This window comes from Giraffa tippelskirchi, chromosome 14, assembly GCF_054371585.1.
Source record: "Giraffa tippelskirchi isolate mGirTip1 chromosome 14, T2T-mGirTip1v1.2.pri, whole genome shotgun sequence".
Taxonomy (NCBI): Eukaryota; Metazoa; Chordata; class Mammalia; order Artiodactyla; family Giraffidae; genus Giraffa; species Giraffa tippelskirchi.
Window position 1 is genome coordinate 53,635,461 of NC_137288.1, and position 17,445 is coordinate 53,652,905.

General features: G+C 44.6%; 1 protein-coding gene across 4 annotated transcripts in view; it reads left to right on the forward strand.

Moving 5' to 3' along the window:
* Positions 1-7,245: 7,245 nt before the first annotated feature.
* RALBP1 (ralA binding protein 1) overlaps positions 7,246-17,445 on the forward strand; it is a 42,375-nt gene continuing 32,175 nt past the window's right edge. For 2 of the 4 annotated variants that reach the window (XM_081561659.1, XM_081561656.1), the window contains exon 1: positions 7,246-7,407. The gene's annotated coding sequence lies outside the window, so the exon portion shown is untranslated. Of the gene's footprint in view, positions 7,412-7,533; positions 8,292-17,445 lie in introns of those variants that run through there. The other 2 variants (XM_081561657.1, XM_081561658.1) reach the window with 2 other exon arrangements.

The following is a 17,445-nucleotide window of genomic DNA, read 5'->3' on the forward strand; positions in this document are numbered from 1 at the left end:
TGCCACACCTGTGATTAGCCCTGGCCTAGACTCAGTCATAGAAACACTGGATCAGACCCAAGTGATTGCATTAACTCTTAGATAAATCTCAGCATCTCAAGGTATGTGATAACTTTCTATGACATTTTCTAAAATTTCATTTTCACTTTTATCAATTATCCATACACAGAAGATACATACAGTTACAGGGTAGATACTATCCAAGAATATAAACTTAGTGGTGTGTCTGCTATCACACGGAGAGAGGCTATCAGAAAATGAATCCAACACAAAGGAGAACCAAAAGATGGTAAGGGACAGTCCTCAAGATGCATTTGAAGCCCTAAAGCCAGCTGTGCAGAGAGTCAGTATCTTGGACTTCTTGCTTATGTGTGTGAATAAATTCTCCTTTTTTGTTTAAGCAAATTTGAATTGGATTTCTATCATTTGCTACCAAAAGAATTTAACAGCCTCATCGCACAAAAATTTATTAAGCATCTATTATGTGCCAGGCACTCTACCAGTCATCAGAAGTAGAATGGTGAACATGCTTAATTTTTGCTCCTGTACTTACTTCCACAGTGTTAGCCAAACCTGAGAGACAGCTGGTTTAGGAAAGGTGTCAATCACAGCGACTTATCACAGATTCTTGGAGGATATAAAATCATTCCTTAGGAGCCAAGGAGATTCAAGAGTTCTTGTCATAGTTTGCAAATAAATGACACAAATTCTTTCCATTGCCTCCCATCTGGAGGTGGAATCCATTCTCCATCCCTGGAGTCTGGGACTTGGTATGTGACTTGCTTTGGCCAGTATGCCATTAGTAGATGACATGCAAACATTTGAAAAGTGCTCGTGCACTGAGAATGCAGCCTCAGTGGGAAGCCGAGAGCCCGTAAGAGAGGCTTACCATTGCAGCTGCTCCAAGCGAGCCCACCTCCACTTAACATGTCAGCTGACTACAGTTGCAAGAAGAGCAGAAAACTTTAAAGCCATTAAGTTGTGGGGCAGATTGCTGCAAAGAGCAAAAATGAACTCATACAGTTCTGACGCTCATTTTATTCAGTTCAGTTCAGTCGCTCAGTTGTGTCCGACTCTTCGTGACCCCATGGACTGCAGCATGCCAGGCTTCCCTGTCCATCAACCAACTCCCGGAGTTTACTCAAACTCATGTCCACTGTTCGGAGACGGAGAAGGCAATGGCACCCCACTCCAGTACTCTTGCCTGGAAAATCCCATGGACGGAGGAGCCTGGTAGGCTACAGTCCATGGGGTCGCTAAGAGTTGGACACGACTGAGCAACTTCACTTTCACTTTTCCCTTTCATGCACTGGAGAAAGAAATGGCAACCCACTCCAGTATTCTTGCCTGGAGAATCCTAGGGACGGCAGAGCCTGGTGAGCTGCCGTCTATGGGGTCGCACAGAGTCGGACACGACTGAAGCGACTTAGCATAGCATAGCATGTCCACTGAGTCGGTGATGCCATCCAATCATCTCATCCTCTGTTGTCCCCTTCTCCTCCCATCTTCAATCTTTCCGAGCATCAGGGTCTTTTCCAATCAGTCAGTTCTTCGCATGAGGTGGCCAAAGTATTGGAGTTTCAGCTTCAACATCAGTCCTTCCAATGAATACTCAGGACTGATCTCCTGTAGGATGGACTGGTTGGATCTCCTTGCAGTCCAAGGGACTCTCAAGAGTCTTCTGCAACACCACAGTTCAAAAGCATCAATTCTTTGGCGCTCAGCTTTCTTTATAGTGTGACTCTCACATCCATACATGACTACTGGAAAAACCATAGCCTTGACTAGACAGACCTTTGTTGGCAAAGTAATGTCTCTGCTTTACCATACATTTTAAATATATACAAGTAGAACATTTCAATCATGTAACAGTGCTATGACCCAGTGAACTGTTTAGGAATCAAGACCCTAGTGGCACTGCTGAGCATACAGGCAACAGGCGCTGGATTCTTCCACTCTGTTCATTGAAAGGTAGGGTTTTTCTTTAGGATATTTCATTGAACACTCATATCTTAAAAAAACATACTGGCATTATTGAGATGCAGTTCACATACCATAAAATCAACCCTTTTAAGATGTATAATTCATGAAGGATTTCAGTCTGTACTTCTGTATTTTCTTATGATGTTCTTGGTTTTGGTACCAGGGTGATTTGGCCTCCTAAAATAAACTGGGAAATGTTCCTTATTTCTCTATTTTCTAGAAAGTTATTATTAGGATGAGATAGTTGGATGGCATCACTGACTCAATGGACATGAGTTTGGGTAGGCTCCAGGAGTTGGTGCTGGACAGGGAGGCCTGGCGTGCTGCAGCACATGGGGTCGCAAAAAATCAGACATGACTGAGCGACTGAACTGAACTGATTATTAGGTTGAGGGTTCCTCCCCCCTTAAAATATTGATAGAATTCATCTGTGAAGACATTTGGACCTGGGCTTTTCTTTGTGGTAGGCTACCCTGGTGGCTCAGTAGTCAAGAACCCACCTGGGATGCAGGAGACGTGGGTTAGAACATCCCTGGGTTGGGAAGATCCCCTGGAGAAGGGCATGGCAACCCACTCCATTATTCTTGTCTGGGAGATCCCATGGACAGAGGAGCCTGGCAGGCTACAGTCCATGGGGTCACAAAGAGTCAGACACAACTGAGTGACTAACACTTTTGCTTTTTTTTTCTTTGTGGTAATATTTGTATTTAGTGATTCAATTTTTTCACCTCGATATATAGTTGTTCAGATTTTCAATTTTTTTTTTTTTAGGTTTGGTAATTAATTCTCTGTAGGAATGCCTCCATTTTCATCTACTTTAAAAATTATTGGAATTATGATGCTCATAATACTTCTTTATAATCCTTATTTTTCATTTCTATAATTTGTGTTTGTATTATCTTTTTTTTTCCATCAGTGTAGCTAATGGTTTATCAATTTGATCTTTCCAAGAATCAGCATTTGGGTCCTTTTCTCTATTTTCTTATTTTTTTAATTCATTGATTTCTATTCTGATCTTCACTATTTCCTTGGTTCTATATAATTTAGGCTTGATTCACTCCTTTTTTGCTATTTTCTTGAGGGGGAACTTAGTGGGAATATAAACTGGTAATGTAAGTTTTTAAAAGACTATTAATTTCCCCCTAAGCACACTTTAGTGTGACATCTCACTTCACTTGTATCCAACTCTTTGTGACCCTATGGACTGTAGCCCTCCAAATTCCTCTGTCCATGGGATTCTTCAAACAAAGAATACTGGAGTGGGGTTGCCATGCCCTCCTCCAGAGGATCTTCCTAACCCAGGGACTGAACCCCATGTCTCCTGCGACTCCTGCATTGCAAGCAGAATCTTTACCACTAAACCACCAGGGAACCCCAAACACACTTTTAGAGGCAATTAAAGCTGATTCCCTTAGATTTGATGTTTTTCTTTTAATTAAATTAATTAGATATTTTCTAACTAAATTAAAATTAGATATTTTCTAATTTTCCCCATGATTTCTTCTTTGGCCCATATCTTATTTAGAAATATATTAACTTCTAACTATTTGGAGATCTCTCGGATTTCTTTCTGTGGCTTTCTAATTTAATTTCTCCTTGTAGAAGGAGAACATATTCTGTTATGTTCTTAATCCTTTTCAATTTGTTGACACATGTTTTGTGACCACCATATGGTCTATTCTGGAGTGTCATTTGCACTTGAAAAGAATGTGTATTCTGATGCTGTTGGATGGTTTTCTATAGCTGTCAAGTATTACAAGTTGGTTGATGTTTGATGGTGTAAGTCAGATTTTCTATACCCTTGCTGATTTTATCTTGTCCAATCAATGGCTAAGATTAAATCTTCAACTGTAAATGAACGGTCAATTTCTCCTTCCAGCTCTCATGATTTTTGTTTTACATTTGTTAAGAATTTCCTTCCTTTTAAAGGCTATATAGTGTTTCATTTTATGTATATAGCACATTTTCTTTACCCATTCATCCATTAATGGACACCCGAGTTGCTTCCACCTTTGAGTGAAGTCGCTCACTCGTGTCCGACTCTTTGCAATACCGTGTACTGTTGCCTACCAGGCTTCTCTGTCCATGGGATTTTCCAGGAGTACTGGAAGAGTACTATAGTGCTTTCCAAGAGTACTGGAGTGGGTTGCCATTTCCTTCACCAGGGGATCTTCCTGACCCAGGGATTGAACCCAGGTCTCCTGCATTGCAGGCAGACACTTTACTCTCTGAGCCACCAGGGAAGCTCCCTACCTTTCGGCTATTGCAAATAATACCTCAAATATGGATTTACAAATCTCTCTCTGGTTTCATTTCTTTGGGGTATGTACTCAGAAGTGGAACTGCTGGATCAAGTGGTAGTTCTGTTTAGTATTTTGAGGAACCACCGTGCTTTCTTCCATAGCAGATGCACCATTATATATTCCCTTCAGCCATCAAAGCCATGGGTTTTGACCTCCCACAGCAAATCGAGTCCATCCCCTCTGGGACCAAAGCTGCTAATTTTCTTGGTGAGCCCCACCTACACAAGTTCAGTTCTGGGGCAACAGGGCAGCCTTGGGCAAGGTTACAGAAATCTACTGTTCCTACTAGAATCTTTAGCAGTTTTTCAAGAATAGCTGATTCTCAAATTGTGTTTGATTTCCAATGCCCTGAAATGGTTGTGTTTGACAATTTTGTCCAAGTTATACTTGCTTTGTGTGCACAGGAATTGTTGACCGTAACATATGACCATAGCTGAAAGTCTATCCCACAGTTTCTCTTCAAGTAGGAACCTGTATTAGTCAGGGCCTTTCAACATCATGTAAAAGAAATCCAGCAGAATCAGTTAGGACTTTTAGAATTGAGTTACAGAAAACTCCCCAATGTAAACTTGTTGAATCAACACAGGAAATTCTAAACAGTCTATAGGACGGTCTATAAGACAGGTCAAAGAGGTGAGGTTTGACAGCACAGTTCTAATGATGCAACAGGGCACATTTGACAGTACTGACCTCATCTTCAGGCCCGACTGTTGCCTTTTCACCTAAACCTTTTCCCTCCAGACTTTCTTTTCGTAGGCGCAAAATAGCTGCCACCTGTCCAGACCTCACAAATGTACACCCTGCCAGAAGAGCAAGGATGCTGCAGTTTACTAGAAGCCCCAACCCACATCCCATTGGGTCTCATCAGGTTCTGATTGGGTTACCACCGCTGAAAGGCTCAGCCACCAAAGGGAATGATTATGCTGCATGGCTTGAATGGGAGGAATGACTCTCAGGAGGCAACCAACAAATATGTTCCATAACCACAGAGTAATTGCATTGGCTCACCTAGCTAGGTTCACACACTCAAAGCATTTCAAAAGAGCTATACAAACCATGGCTTCTGAAGCTGAAGCTAGTCTGCGTAGTGCCAGCTCCTGGTTTCTCTCCCCCTGTTCCCCAACCCCCACTTGTTTTAGCCTCATTCATTGCTGCTGCAAAAATGCCTCTTTAAAAAAACAAAAAATTATTTACTTATGGCTGTGCTGGGTCTTCGTTGCTATGTGTGTGCTTCCTCTAGTTGCAGCAAGTGCAGACTAGTCTTCCCTGAGGTCCACAGGCTTCTCATTGCATTGGCTTCTCTTGTTGCTGCCAGAGCACAGGCTCTAGGCATGTGGGTGTAGTTCTGGTGCATGGGGTTGCCCCAAGGCATGTGGGATCTTTTCCAACCAGGGATTGAAACTGTGTCCCCTGCAATAGCAGGCAGGTTCTTAACCACTGGACTACCAGTGAAGTTGAGAAAGGCTTCTTTGTGAATAACATGACCATCAATAAGATGCTATCATTCCTCCCTTTGGTGTGTGTCCATATAGCAACTTCCAACAAGGGTTCAATGCCCAACATGGTCAGTGCCCATCCCTTGGCCCAATCAATGTTGCCAGAGGCAGAGTACTGTAATTGGCAAGATAACATGCCCATCCCAGTGGAGAGAGGATACCGTTCTGTTGCCAGAGGGGCAATAAGAAAGCTTTTCAAAAAGTCAGAATACAATGGCTACCGCAGACCATCTTGGTCTGTTGTGGGCCCTTCCTAGGCGTCAAGCCAAGGGGGCTGAACTTTTGAGTGGGAAATGCAGGGTACAAGGGAGAGATCTACCGTCAGACTTGAGGCGGGCTGATTGGAACAGGGTAGGGTGGATCACAGAGGTCAGTCTAAACATGTAACGAAGTTGTAGGAAGAAGTTCACAAGCAGGAATAGAGGTGATTGGGAAGGGCCATCTATCCCCAATCTTGGGGTTTCCCCGGTGGCTCAGATGGTAAAGAATCTGCCTGTAATGCGGGAGACCCGGGTTGGATCTCCAGGTCGGGAAGATCCCCTGGAGAAAGGAATGACAACCCACTCCAGCATTCTTCCCCGGAGAATTCCACGGACAGGAGACATCCCCCAAGTCAAACGCCAGACTTTGTAAGACAAGAACATTTGCAGGGCAATTCTTGAAGCCTTTGTGAAGGGTTTCTGGAGGTAATGCAGTTATTTTCATCTTCCTTCAGATCCAGTTCTGTGTGCACGCCTGCCGTGCGAAGGGCAACTCTGACTCAAGAGCTCCTCGGTACTAGGTGCACGGATCGAGGGAGGCTCTCGTCGACCCCCGTTTAAGGAACGCTGAGGCCAAGGCCGACACGAAATTCTAGCAGGTTCCTTTTTGGAAGCCCAGGGCACTTCCTTTGTCCAGCAAACCCCCAGCAAAAGTCCCCACCCCAAGCCAGACTCTCCACCCAGCCCGGGATGAGCCCCACCCCGCGGCTGCTGGGCCGGCCTCCGGGCCGGTTTAACTGGTTGGGGCTGAAGCCCGCGGTGAAGACGGTCTGGGCCTCGGGAGCTGGGGAACAGGCTGTGCGAAGCGTGGACAGGACAACTCCTGCCCTTCTCCGGAGTTCGGTCGGCTCTGCCCGCAGCAGTCCTCCCGGAGCCCGCGCTGGATAGGTAACACAACCACCCGGTCCCCCACCACCGGGAACTGCGCAGGCGCCGGCGGCACTCTGGCGCGACGCGTTCTCTCGCGCGCTCCCGGGTTTCCCCCGCGGGCCCCTGGGCTGGGCAGGCGTGATGCTTCCTGGATGTTGTAGTGCGCCTCTCGCGGAGGGCTGCCTGAGGACTGGGCACTGGGTTTCCGAAGACTACTATTCCCAGCGTCCCCCGCGCGGGGGTCACGGGGCTCCTGACCTCACGGCCCCGGCCGTCAGCGCCAGGAGGAGGAGCCGGGAAGCTGGCTGCGGCGGGAGGAGGGAGTACGCGTGCGCGGTGGGCCGGCTCGCCCGGTTCTGTTCCAATCATTGTAAACAGGCGGAGGCTGGGGCGGGGTGGGAATGGGGCGCCCGAGGCCGGCCGGGGGCACAGCGCTGGAGGCGGCTGCGGCGTGAGAGCAAGGAGGCGGCGGCTGGCGGTCGCGCGGCGGCGCAGGTCAGTGGCGGGCGGCGGTCGCGGCGGGGCCCGGTGCCTGCAGCCGTCCGCGCGCCTCCCCGCGGCGTCTGTCAGGCAGCGGGCCGGGCTCTCGCGGCCGGGCGGCGGGGCGGGGGCGTGGCTGCCGGGGCGGCGGGGCCGGGCGCTGGTCTGCGGCTCCGGCCCGCGCAGCCCATTCCTCCGCTCGCCGGCCGGGGCTCTTGGGTCCGGGCGGGGAGGGTGGAAGCCGGGCCTTTCCCCGGGGCCCGGGCCTCGGATGGCGGAGAGGGACTCGGGCTTTTACGTAACCGCGGCCGGGATGCTGGAGGGTCTCCGGTGCGCGCCTGGCGCGGAGGGAGGCTTGTGGACGCCGGGGTGCTTCAGGGGAACCGGCAGGTCCGAGCTGGGAATTCTTATCAGAACTCCTCGTCAGGTGGGCTTGTGCCCACAGGCTCTTGTGGGGGTCAGCTGTGGGGTGGCTTTCGTTTTTTTGTTTCTTGTTTTAACCGTCGTGAGAGAGAAACAGGTTTCCCCGCATACCCCACACTCGAGCCTCCCTCAAGTCCTCACGCCCCTCGGGTTTGGGAGTCGTGACTCCAGAGCCTCCTCCCTGAGCAAGCAGAGCATCTTCCCTTAAGGCCTGGTTGAGTGCTTGAAGGTAATCAAGTGTTCACTCGAGCGGTTTTGACGGTGCGGGTTTAAGTGCTGTGGTTTGGACGCCGCGTTCACGTGGACGCGCCGGGTCAGGAGCCGGTCACCGCGGGTTGTGCGGCTGGAGCGGGCGGATCCCCGCCCTGCGGCCCCGGTGGGGTGCAGGTACTCGGCGGAGAGGCTCTCACGTTCTCCGGAAGGCGCCGGCTAGGGGCGGTTCGCTGGTCACGGAGTCTTGTCTGGAAATGAAAAAGGTAATCCATTTTCCGCCTTCCGAATTAGCTTGGGCACTTGGTAACTCTTTTCTGAGTGTTGTCCTGAGGACGAGTTAATTGCTGTCAGCTGTTTCGGCAGACGGTGCCGGCAGGAAGGAAGTTAGCAGAGGGGCTTCCACTTTTCAGAGTGACCCATAAAAGGAAGCAAGGTGGGCTAGCTGAACAGGAGCCGCTGGGAAGTAATTTTTTAAACAGATTATCTCGAAGCTGTGAGAGATAATTTATTATCTCTTTAAAATAGTATTTCTCCTTTCAGGTCTTCTAGGGACCATTTCTCCCTTGATTTAGAAAAATAGAAGTGATATCAGAAAGTGCATATTAAATTTAATTACAGTGTTTCCTTGACAAGGAAAGGTTGGGCCCAAAATGTAACCCAAAAGTATGTTCTTTCCTTTTTGGAAGAAAATTTCCAATAGAAGCTTTTGTTAGTGTATGTAGAGGAAATAATTGGAGAAGGAAATGGCAACCCACTCCAGTGTTCTTGCCTGGAGAATCCCAGGGACGGGGGAGCCTAGTGGGCTGCCGTCTATGGGGTCGCACAGAGTCGGACACGACTGAAGCGACTTAGCAGCAGCAGCAGAGGAAATAAGTAAAAATGCAGGTCATTTAGTTTAATTTCTGTGTAGCAGGTACTGTGAAGACTTACAGATGGATAAGGCAGTGCTCCTGCTTTCAGGATGCTAAGACTTTATCTCTTACTTGAACTTCGATGAAGACAGTGTGTTTTTGATATTGGTTTGACTGAAGGAAGGCCAGGGGCACAGAGGGTATACAAGGGAGGTAGTGGTCGGAGTTTTAAGGGGCGGGGAGGAGAGTGTGGAAGGGGACAGTGGTAGGGAAAAGTGTATGGGAAGGGCTGAGAACAGTGAGGAGACAGGCTCAGACAGGATGGGCATTTCGGTAGGAGGATCTGTTTGAGAAAATCCAGGAGTCCAAACTTAGTGAGTGTGGGATCTGCAGGTATGGCCCACAAGGGTGGAGGGTGGTGGCAAGCTGTGAAACCCAGGAGGTAGGCAGAGGCCAAATTAGGAAGAGTCTTGTAGACAGGTGAAGTAATTTCAGCTTTACCTTGAAGCAGACGGGAGTCACTGAGACAGGATGAAGAGGCCTAAGCCTCTCTCCCCATTGTAACTCTTCCTTATGTGTCAGGCATTGTATTAGGTGTTTTAGACTTTATGTCCTTAAACTTGAAGAAGGCTTTGGCATCACTGAGGCAAAAATTGCAGGAAAAGAGGTTAAGGCCAAGGGAAAGTTGAATCAGAGGATTGTGAGGATGGAAGTCGTTCTCTGCAGCTGCAGTGTTGGGCTTATGGGGTCAGTAGGAGAAGATCAGGCTGCACAGATTGGTCCCCATGCCATCCTAAGGGTTCTCGAGGGCTTTTTCTCTTGGTAATAATAGAGCGTATGAATTTTAACCAGGCAAGAGTCATGATAAGGTTTTCATTTAGGAAAATCACTTGGGTCTCATATAGATGTCAGAAGGGTTGGAGGGAAGATAAGGCAGGATGTAGGAGGACGGTGAGCAGTTTTTGTAATATTTGAGGTGGATATCCTCATATCCTCTCTTATAGGCCCTAGATAAGGGCCTAAACTAAGGTGGGGTCAGTGGAGATGCAGAGGAGTAAATTAATAGCACAAATATTAACAAGGTAGAATTAACAGGATTCAGTGAGAGTTGGATTTGGGAAGTGAGAGAAATAGTAGGACAAGATAACTGGATTTTAATTTGGGTGATTGAATAGACAACAGGAAAGTACACTGAGACAGGGAATTCAGGAAGATCAGCACATCTGGGGAGGAAAAGTATTGTGGCTTTTGGATACATTGAGTAGGATTTATCTATAGAACATGCTGGTGGAAATGCTTGCTACAGGGTCAGATGTGTGGGTCTGGAGCACACGGGAGAGGTCTTGATAGGAGAGTCATCAGGATCTATCACAGGTGGTACCTGAAGCCTTTCATTAGGTAACACGACATAGGAAGAGTTTTCCAGATGGAGAATAGTCCTGAAATAGGCCATGGAGAATAATAGCATTTGAAGCCAAATTGAAGAACTGAAAAGGGAAATTCCTGTGTGTTTAGAAATGTTGAGAAATCATGAGAAAATGGTGTAGAAGCCAAAATGGGATCATTTCAGAAGGAAGCTGTACTTTACAACTGCCTCTCCAGAAAAAAAATAAATAAAAAATAAAGGAAGCTATATGGTTCCTTTGAGAACTTGAGGAAAACTGGGTTGTTAGGAGTTTGTTGAATTTGATAACTGAGAGCACTTTCATAGCATCCTACTTAATTGCTGTCATCTGGGGAGGGAGCTGTTCGATTGAATTGAGGTGTAAATGGAAAGTCAGAGTGGAGAAAGCCAATGTAGGTTATTTCAAGAAGAAACAAATCGTCAGCTGTGAAAAGAAGAATAGGAAGAAGTGTTACCAGAGGTTAATAAAGGGATAGGAAGGAACTTTTAATTTGGCAAAGATCTGAGCCTGCTTTTTCCTTGTTATTCAGTGGCTAAGTTGTGTCTGACTCTGTGACCCCATGGACTGCAACATGCCAGGCTTCCCTGTCCTTCACTATTTCCCCGAGTTTGCTCAGATTCATGTCTGTTGAGTTAGTGACGCTAACTATCTCTTCCTCTGCTGCCCTCTTCTTTTGCCTTCAACCTTTCTGAGCATCAGGGTCTTTTTGAATGCATTGGCTCTTCTCTTCAGGTGGCCAAAGTATTGGAGCTTCAGCATCAGTTCTTCCAATGAATATTCAGGGTTGATTTCCTATAGGATTGACTAGTTTGATCTCCTTGCTGTCCAAGGGACTCTCAAGAGTCTTCTCAACATCACAGTTCGAAAGCATCACTTCTTCAGTACTCAGCCTTCTTTGTGGTTTAACACTCACATTCGTACATGACTGATGGAAAAACTATGGCTTTGTCTGTATGGACATTTGTCGACAAAGTGTGTATTTGCTTTTTAATACTCTATCTAGGTTTGCCATAGCTGTTCTTCCAAGGAGCAAAACGTCTTTTAATTTTATGGCTGCAGTCACTGTCTGCAGTGATTTGGGAGCCCAGGAAAATAAAATCTCTCCCTGCTTCCACTTTTTCCCTTTCTATTTGCCATGAAATGATGGGACCAGATACAATGATCTTAAGTTTTCATTCGAATCCCAAAGAAGGGCAGTGCCAAAGAGTGTTCAAACTACTATAAACGTGTGCTCATTTCTCATGCTATAAGGTTGTGCTCAAAATCCTTCAAGCTAGGTAGACTTCAGCAGTACATGAATGGAGAACTTCCAGATATACAAGCTAGTTTTAGAAAAGCCAGAGGATAAATTGCCAACATTCGTTGGATCATAGAGATAGCATCGTCACGGCAGAAAGGGAAGAAGAACTAAAGAGCCTCTTGATGAAAGTGAGAGAGGAGAGTGAAAAAGTTGGCTTAAAGCTCAACATTCAGAAAACTAAGATCATGGCATCTGGTCCCATCACTTCATGGCAAATAGATGGGGAAACAGTGAAAACAGTGTCAGATTTTATTTTTTGGGGCTCCAAAATCACTGCAGATGGTGATTGCAGCCATGAAATTAAAAGACGCTTACTCCTTGGAAGGAAAGTTATGACCAACCTAGATACCATATTAAAAAGCAGAGACATTACTTTGCCAACAAAGGTCTGTCTAGTCAAGGCTATGGTTTTTCCAGTAGTCATGTATGGGTGTGAGAGTTGGACTGTGAAGAAAGCTGAGCGCCGAAGAATTGATGCTTTTGAACTGTGGTGTTGGAGAAGACTCTTGAGAGTCCCTTGGACTGCAAGGAAATCCAACCAGTCCATCCTAAAGGAGATCAGTCCTGGGTGTTCATTGGAAGGACTGATGTTGAAGCTGAAACTCCAATACTTTGGCCACCTCATGGGAAGAGTTGACTCATTGGAAAAGACCCTAATGCTGGGAAGGATTGGGGGCAGGAGGAGAAGGGGACAACAAAGGATGAGATGGTTGGATGGCATCAGCGACTCGATGGACATGAGTTTGGGTAAATTCCGGGAGTTGGTGATGGACAGGGAGGCCTGGCATGCTGCGATTCATGGGGTCGCAAAGAGTTGGACACGACTGAGCGACTGAACTGAACTGAGAGATAGCAAGGGAAGTCCAGAAAAACATCTGCTTCCTCGACTACATGAAAGCCTTTAATTGTGTAGATCACAAGAAACTGTGGAAAATTCTTAAAGAGAGATGGAAATGCCAGACCACCTTACCTGTCTCCTAAGAAACATGTATGCAGGTCAAGAAGCAATAATTAGAACCTTACATGGAACAACTGACTGGGTTAAAATTGGGAAAGAAGTACACAAGACCATATATTGTTATCCTGCTTATTTAACCTCACATGAGTACATCATGCGAAATGTCAGGCTGGATGAATCACAAGCTGGAATCAAGATTGCCAGGAGAAATATCAACAACCTCAGATATGCAGATGATTCCACTTTAATGGCAGAAAGCAAAGAGGAACTAAAGAGCCTCTTGATGAGGGTGAAAGAGGAGAGTGAAATTGCTGGCTTTTTCCTTATACTAACTTTTTTGAGATATTCATATAACATAAAATTGATCCTTTTAAAGTGTACAATTCAACTTAAAATCTTTTTAGTATGTGTAAGGGTGCAGTCACCCCTACAATCAATTTTAGAATCTTTCATGCTTGCTCTTCTTCGTTATCAGCCACTCACCATTCCCCCTGCTCGCACTCACTAGCAACCACTAATCTACTTCCTGACTCTGTGGGTTTGCCTGTTTCAGACATTTCATGTACATGGAATCGTATACGTGATCATCTGTGACCAACTTTTACTCAGCATTATGTTTTCAAGCCCTGTCCGTTTTGTAACAGGTGTTAGGACTCATTCCTCTTCATTGCTGAGAATATTCCACTGGCTGATTATACCACATTTTGTTTATTCGTAAGTTGTTGAACATTTAAATTCTTTCTGCATTATGGCTACTTTGAATAGTGCTGGTGTGAATAATCACGTGCAGCGTTTTTTGTAGATACATGTTTTCATTGTTCTGCCTACATACCTAGGAGTAGAATTCGCTGGATCATGTAGTGACTTTTATGTTGGAACAGTTTGAGGAACTTCTAAACTGTTTCCCAGAGCAGCTGCACCACTTCACTCTCCAGTGTAAAGATTCTCATTTCTCCATATCCTCACCAACACTTGTTATTTTCTGGTTTTTGAAAATTAAAGCTATCTTGGTAGATGTGAATTGGTAACTTATTGTGGGTTTGATTTGCATTTATTTCCCTGGTGGCTGATGATGTTGAACTTCTTTTCATGTGCTTATTGGCCATTTGTATATCTTCTTTGGAGAAATATTTGTTCAGGTCCTTTTCCTAGCTCCACATTGGGTTGTCTTTTTGTTGTTGAGTTGTGAGAGTTCCTTTGTATATTCTGGATGGTAGACCCTTATCAGTATATGCTCAGTTGTTTACTACTGTTTTGCGACCCCGTGGACTGTAGCCTGCCAAACTCCTCTGCCTATGGAATTTTCCAGGCAAGAATACTGGAGTGGGTTGCCATTTCCTCTTATAGGGGATCTTCCTAACCCAGTGATCGAACCCACATCTCCTGTGCCTCCTGCATTCCAGGAGCTGAGCCATCTGGGAAGTCCCTGATCAGTATATGGGATCTGCAAATACTTTCTTCCATTCTCTTGGTAGTCTTTTTTACTTTCTTGATAATACTCTGTGATCTACAGAAGTTTTAAATTTTGATGAAGTAGAATTTATCGGTGTTTTCTTTTGTTACTTGTGATTTTGGTGTCATATGTGTGAATCTATTGCCAAATCCACAGATGTGAAGATTTACACTGTTCTTTCCTTTAGGAGTTTTATAGTTTTAGTTCTTGTATGTGTTGGTTCATTTTGAGTGAATTTTTGTATATGGTCTGAGATAGGGCCTGTTTTTTGTACGTGGAAATCTAATTATCCCGTTCCTGTCTGTTGAAGAGACCATTTCTTCCCCATGGAATAGTCTTGACACATTTGTTGAAAATCAGTTGACCATTGATGTTCGGGTTTATTCTGGACTCTTCAGATCGATTCTGTAGGTCTCTATGCTTATCCTGATGCCAGTTCCACATTGTTTCGGTTACTCTAGTTCTATAATTGCTTTTGAAATTACGAAGGGTGAGTCTTCCCCCTTTGTTCTTCGTCATTATTTTTGTGTGGGTATTCGAGGCCCATTGCGATTCCATACTGAGGATCAGATTTCCATTTCTGCAATAAAGGCTTGTTGAAATTTTGCCTTGAGTCTATAGATCATTTCAAATTATAGCAATACTTTGTCATCTTAACAGTACTGAATTGTCTCATTAAAAAGGAGTTTATTTAGAGCTACTCTAATTTCTCTCAGCAGTGTTTTGTAGTTATCACTGTATAAGTCTTTCACCTCCTTGGTGAAAAACATTTATTCTTGTTTTATTCTCTTGGCTGCTAATGTCCAGTCATTAGCAGACCGGTAAGCTACCAGAACAGCTGTGTATCTCTTGGGTGTAGCTTCAGCACTCAGCCACTTGACAGCTTTGGACTTAGCCTTTGTTTCTGTCTGCAGATGTCAAGATCATCCAGAAGTGAGTGGGGAGGGCTTTCTTGGGTGGGATGACCTCAATGAGATCCACCTAAGACACTTCTTAATTGACTGGTTTAAAGACAAAGACAAGGAGAGAATCTTGAAAGTAGCGAGAGAAGTGGCTCATCACATACAAGAGATCCTCAGTGTCATCATCAGCTGACTTCGCATCAGAAACCACGGGAGCCAGAAGGCAGTGGGATGACACGGTCACACTACTGCAAGGAAAAATTATCAACCAGGAATTCTGTGTCCCGAGCATGTACGTGGCTCTGGGCATCCACCTTTCTCCTAATTTCCAGGAATTTGTTGGAGCAGTTCAAGGTCTTTGTTCCCCAGAACATCTCCCTGCTCATCCTTTCTTCTCATGGTTTGGAGGGAGTGTTCACTCCAGCTGTTGCCTGTTGCTTCGGGGGCTGCAGCTAACACCTCTCTCTGCCTGCCCCCTAGCGGGGTTAGCCCTGGATGTGGGGGAAGTTCTGAGGTAACTGCATTTAGGTGAGATAAGGCAGGTTGCTTCTGCAGGTAGGTCTTCCAGAGAGCCTGGAATAATAATTTCAGGTTTTTTGCAAATGAGGTTTGTTCTGCTATGCCAGTGCTGGGAATGTGGGCTGTTATTTTCAAGGGTGCCACTGATCTGGGAAGTCCAGGATAGGATCAGAGTGAGTTAAATATCACAGAATCCTACATTCTCACTAAGATTCAGCTGATTTTCTTGAATAAATGCTCCCTGAATTGCTGCAGGCTTCTGGTTAGTTTCCAGGGTTGTGAAAAAGTGGATTCTGACTGGTTTTAGTTGGCTCTTCTGGAGGGTGAACTTTTGGAGTTCCTTAAGCTATCATTTTTGGAGGAGAAGGCAGCCCAATTCAGTATTCTTGCCTGGGAAATCCCATGGACAGAGGAGCCTGGCAAGCTACAGTCCATGGAGTTGCAAAGAGTTGAACACGATTTAGCAACTGAGCACTCAGGCTATCATTTTACCAACATCACTCCATCTGTTTATTTAGCACTCCATTCATTATTAGGCTGCCTCTGTTACTATAGTTCATGTGAGTCTTTTGTAGACAGCATATATTAGTATTTTTCTCTGTTCTTTGCTTTTTTCCTAAAGATTTTGAGGTGCTTGTAGAGATGCAACATAATAAAGGTTTTTGGCCATCAAAAACAGTGCTTTTCTTACTTTTGTCTATTTGGAGGATAAGGTTTAACAGTGAATTTGCTAGGTCATAATGATACTTTTTGGTAGATACTGCTGAATTGCCTTCTAAATGAGTCAGTTTACACTTTCACCAGTAACATGTGACTGTCTCTTTCATCACACCTTCCCAGTGTTGGGTTATCAAACTTGTTCCTCTCTAGAAAATTGGTGGGTGAAAAAGAGAATCTTTTAAATTCCCTGTTCTTTCATTTTAAAAGTATTTGCTTCAGGTTCAAATCCTCAATCGCTCTTTGTTTTTGTTTATTAATTTGCAAAGTAATTGTCATGTCTAGTGCCAGTACTTTTTCTCCAGGTTTCTTCTTGGCTTGTTACATTTGTTTATGATTTTTTAACAGTGCACTTATGATTTTCTGAACGTTATTTAAAATGGGAGACAAGGAAAGAAAAAGCAGTAAAACTCTTCCTTTTTCACACTTTCATGGGCGGAGGATATAGTTTATAAAATCTCAAGTTTTGTCCAGGAATTTTATATTGTTGCTTTTGTGTAGTTATTGTTGTTGCTGCTTACTGAGTACCTGCTGTAGACCACGAATACTGTTTTATTTAATCCTGGCAGTGCTGTGGCAGGTTGGTGTCATTATTGACAGATGAAACCCCGTCTATGAAGAGTGATGGTACTTAGACCCACAGCTGTGCCACATTCTCTCTCCCCATCAGGGTCTCTCCCAATTTCTTTACTGAGGACTGGGGGCCTGGGTGAGCCATTAAAGATAACACTGAAGAGATCACAATTTAATCTTTTCTGATATATTCCTCCAGAGGCTTTTTATACACATAGGAGCAAAGAATGTATAAACATGTATACCTTCTGTTCTAAACAATCCTAGTGTAAATCGTGGAATGAGGCTTTTATTTGTTGAATGCTTATTCTACACCAGGTGCTAGGTCTGTTTCTTTGCAGTTGATCAGTTTGAATGAAGTCCATCAAACTGATCACCTGGAAAGGTTGTATAGATATTTAAATGTGAAGCTTTTGCCTTAAAAGTAATTAAAAACAAAAGTACTAGCTGAACAACAAAAATACTAGCAGAACTTGTTTGGAGTTGCTTTGAGAGTGATACCTTGATAAAATGAAGCATGATCATAATCATTTGGAGGCTAAATCAGAAGCACTGCAAATTGAGAGCCAGATTTGATATTTGTATGTATTATGAAATGATCACCACAGTAAATCTACTTAGCATTCATCACCACACAGTTACAAAAAATTTTAAAGAAAAAGTTTTTAAAAATCTAGATTTATTTTTGTCACATTTATCGCTGTTTTAATTTGTAATTCCCCAATGATGTATGATATG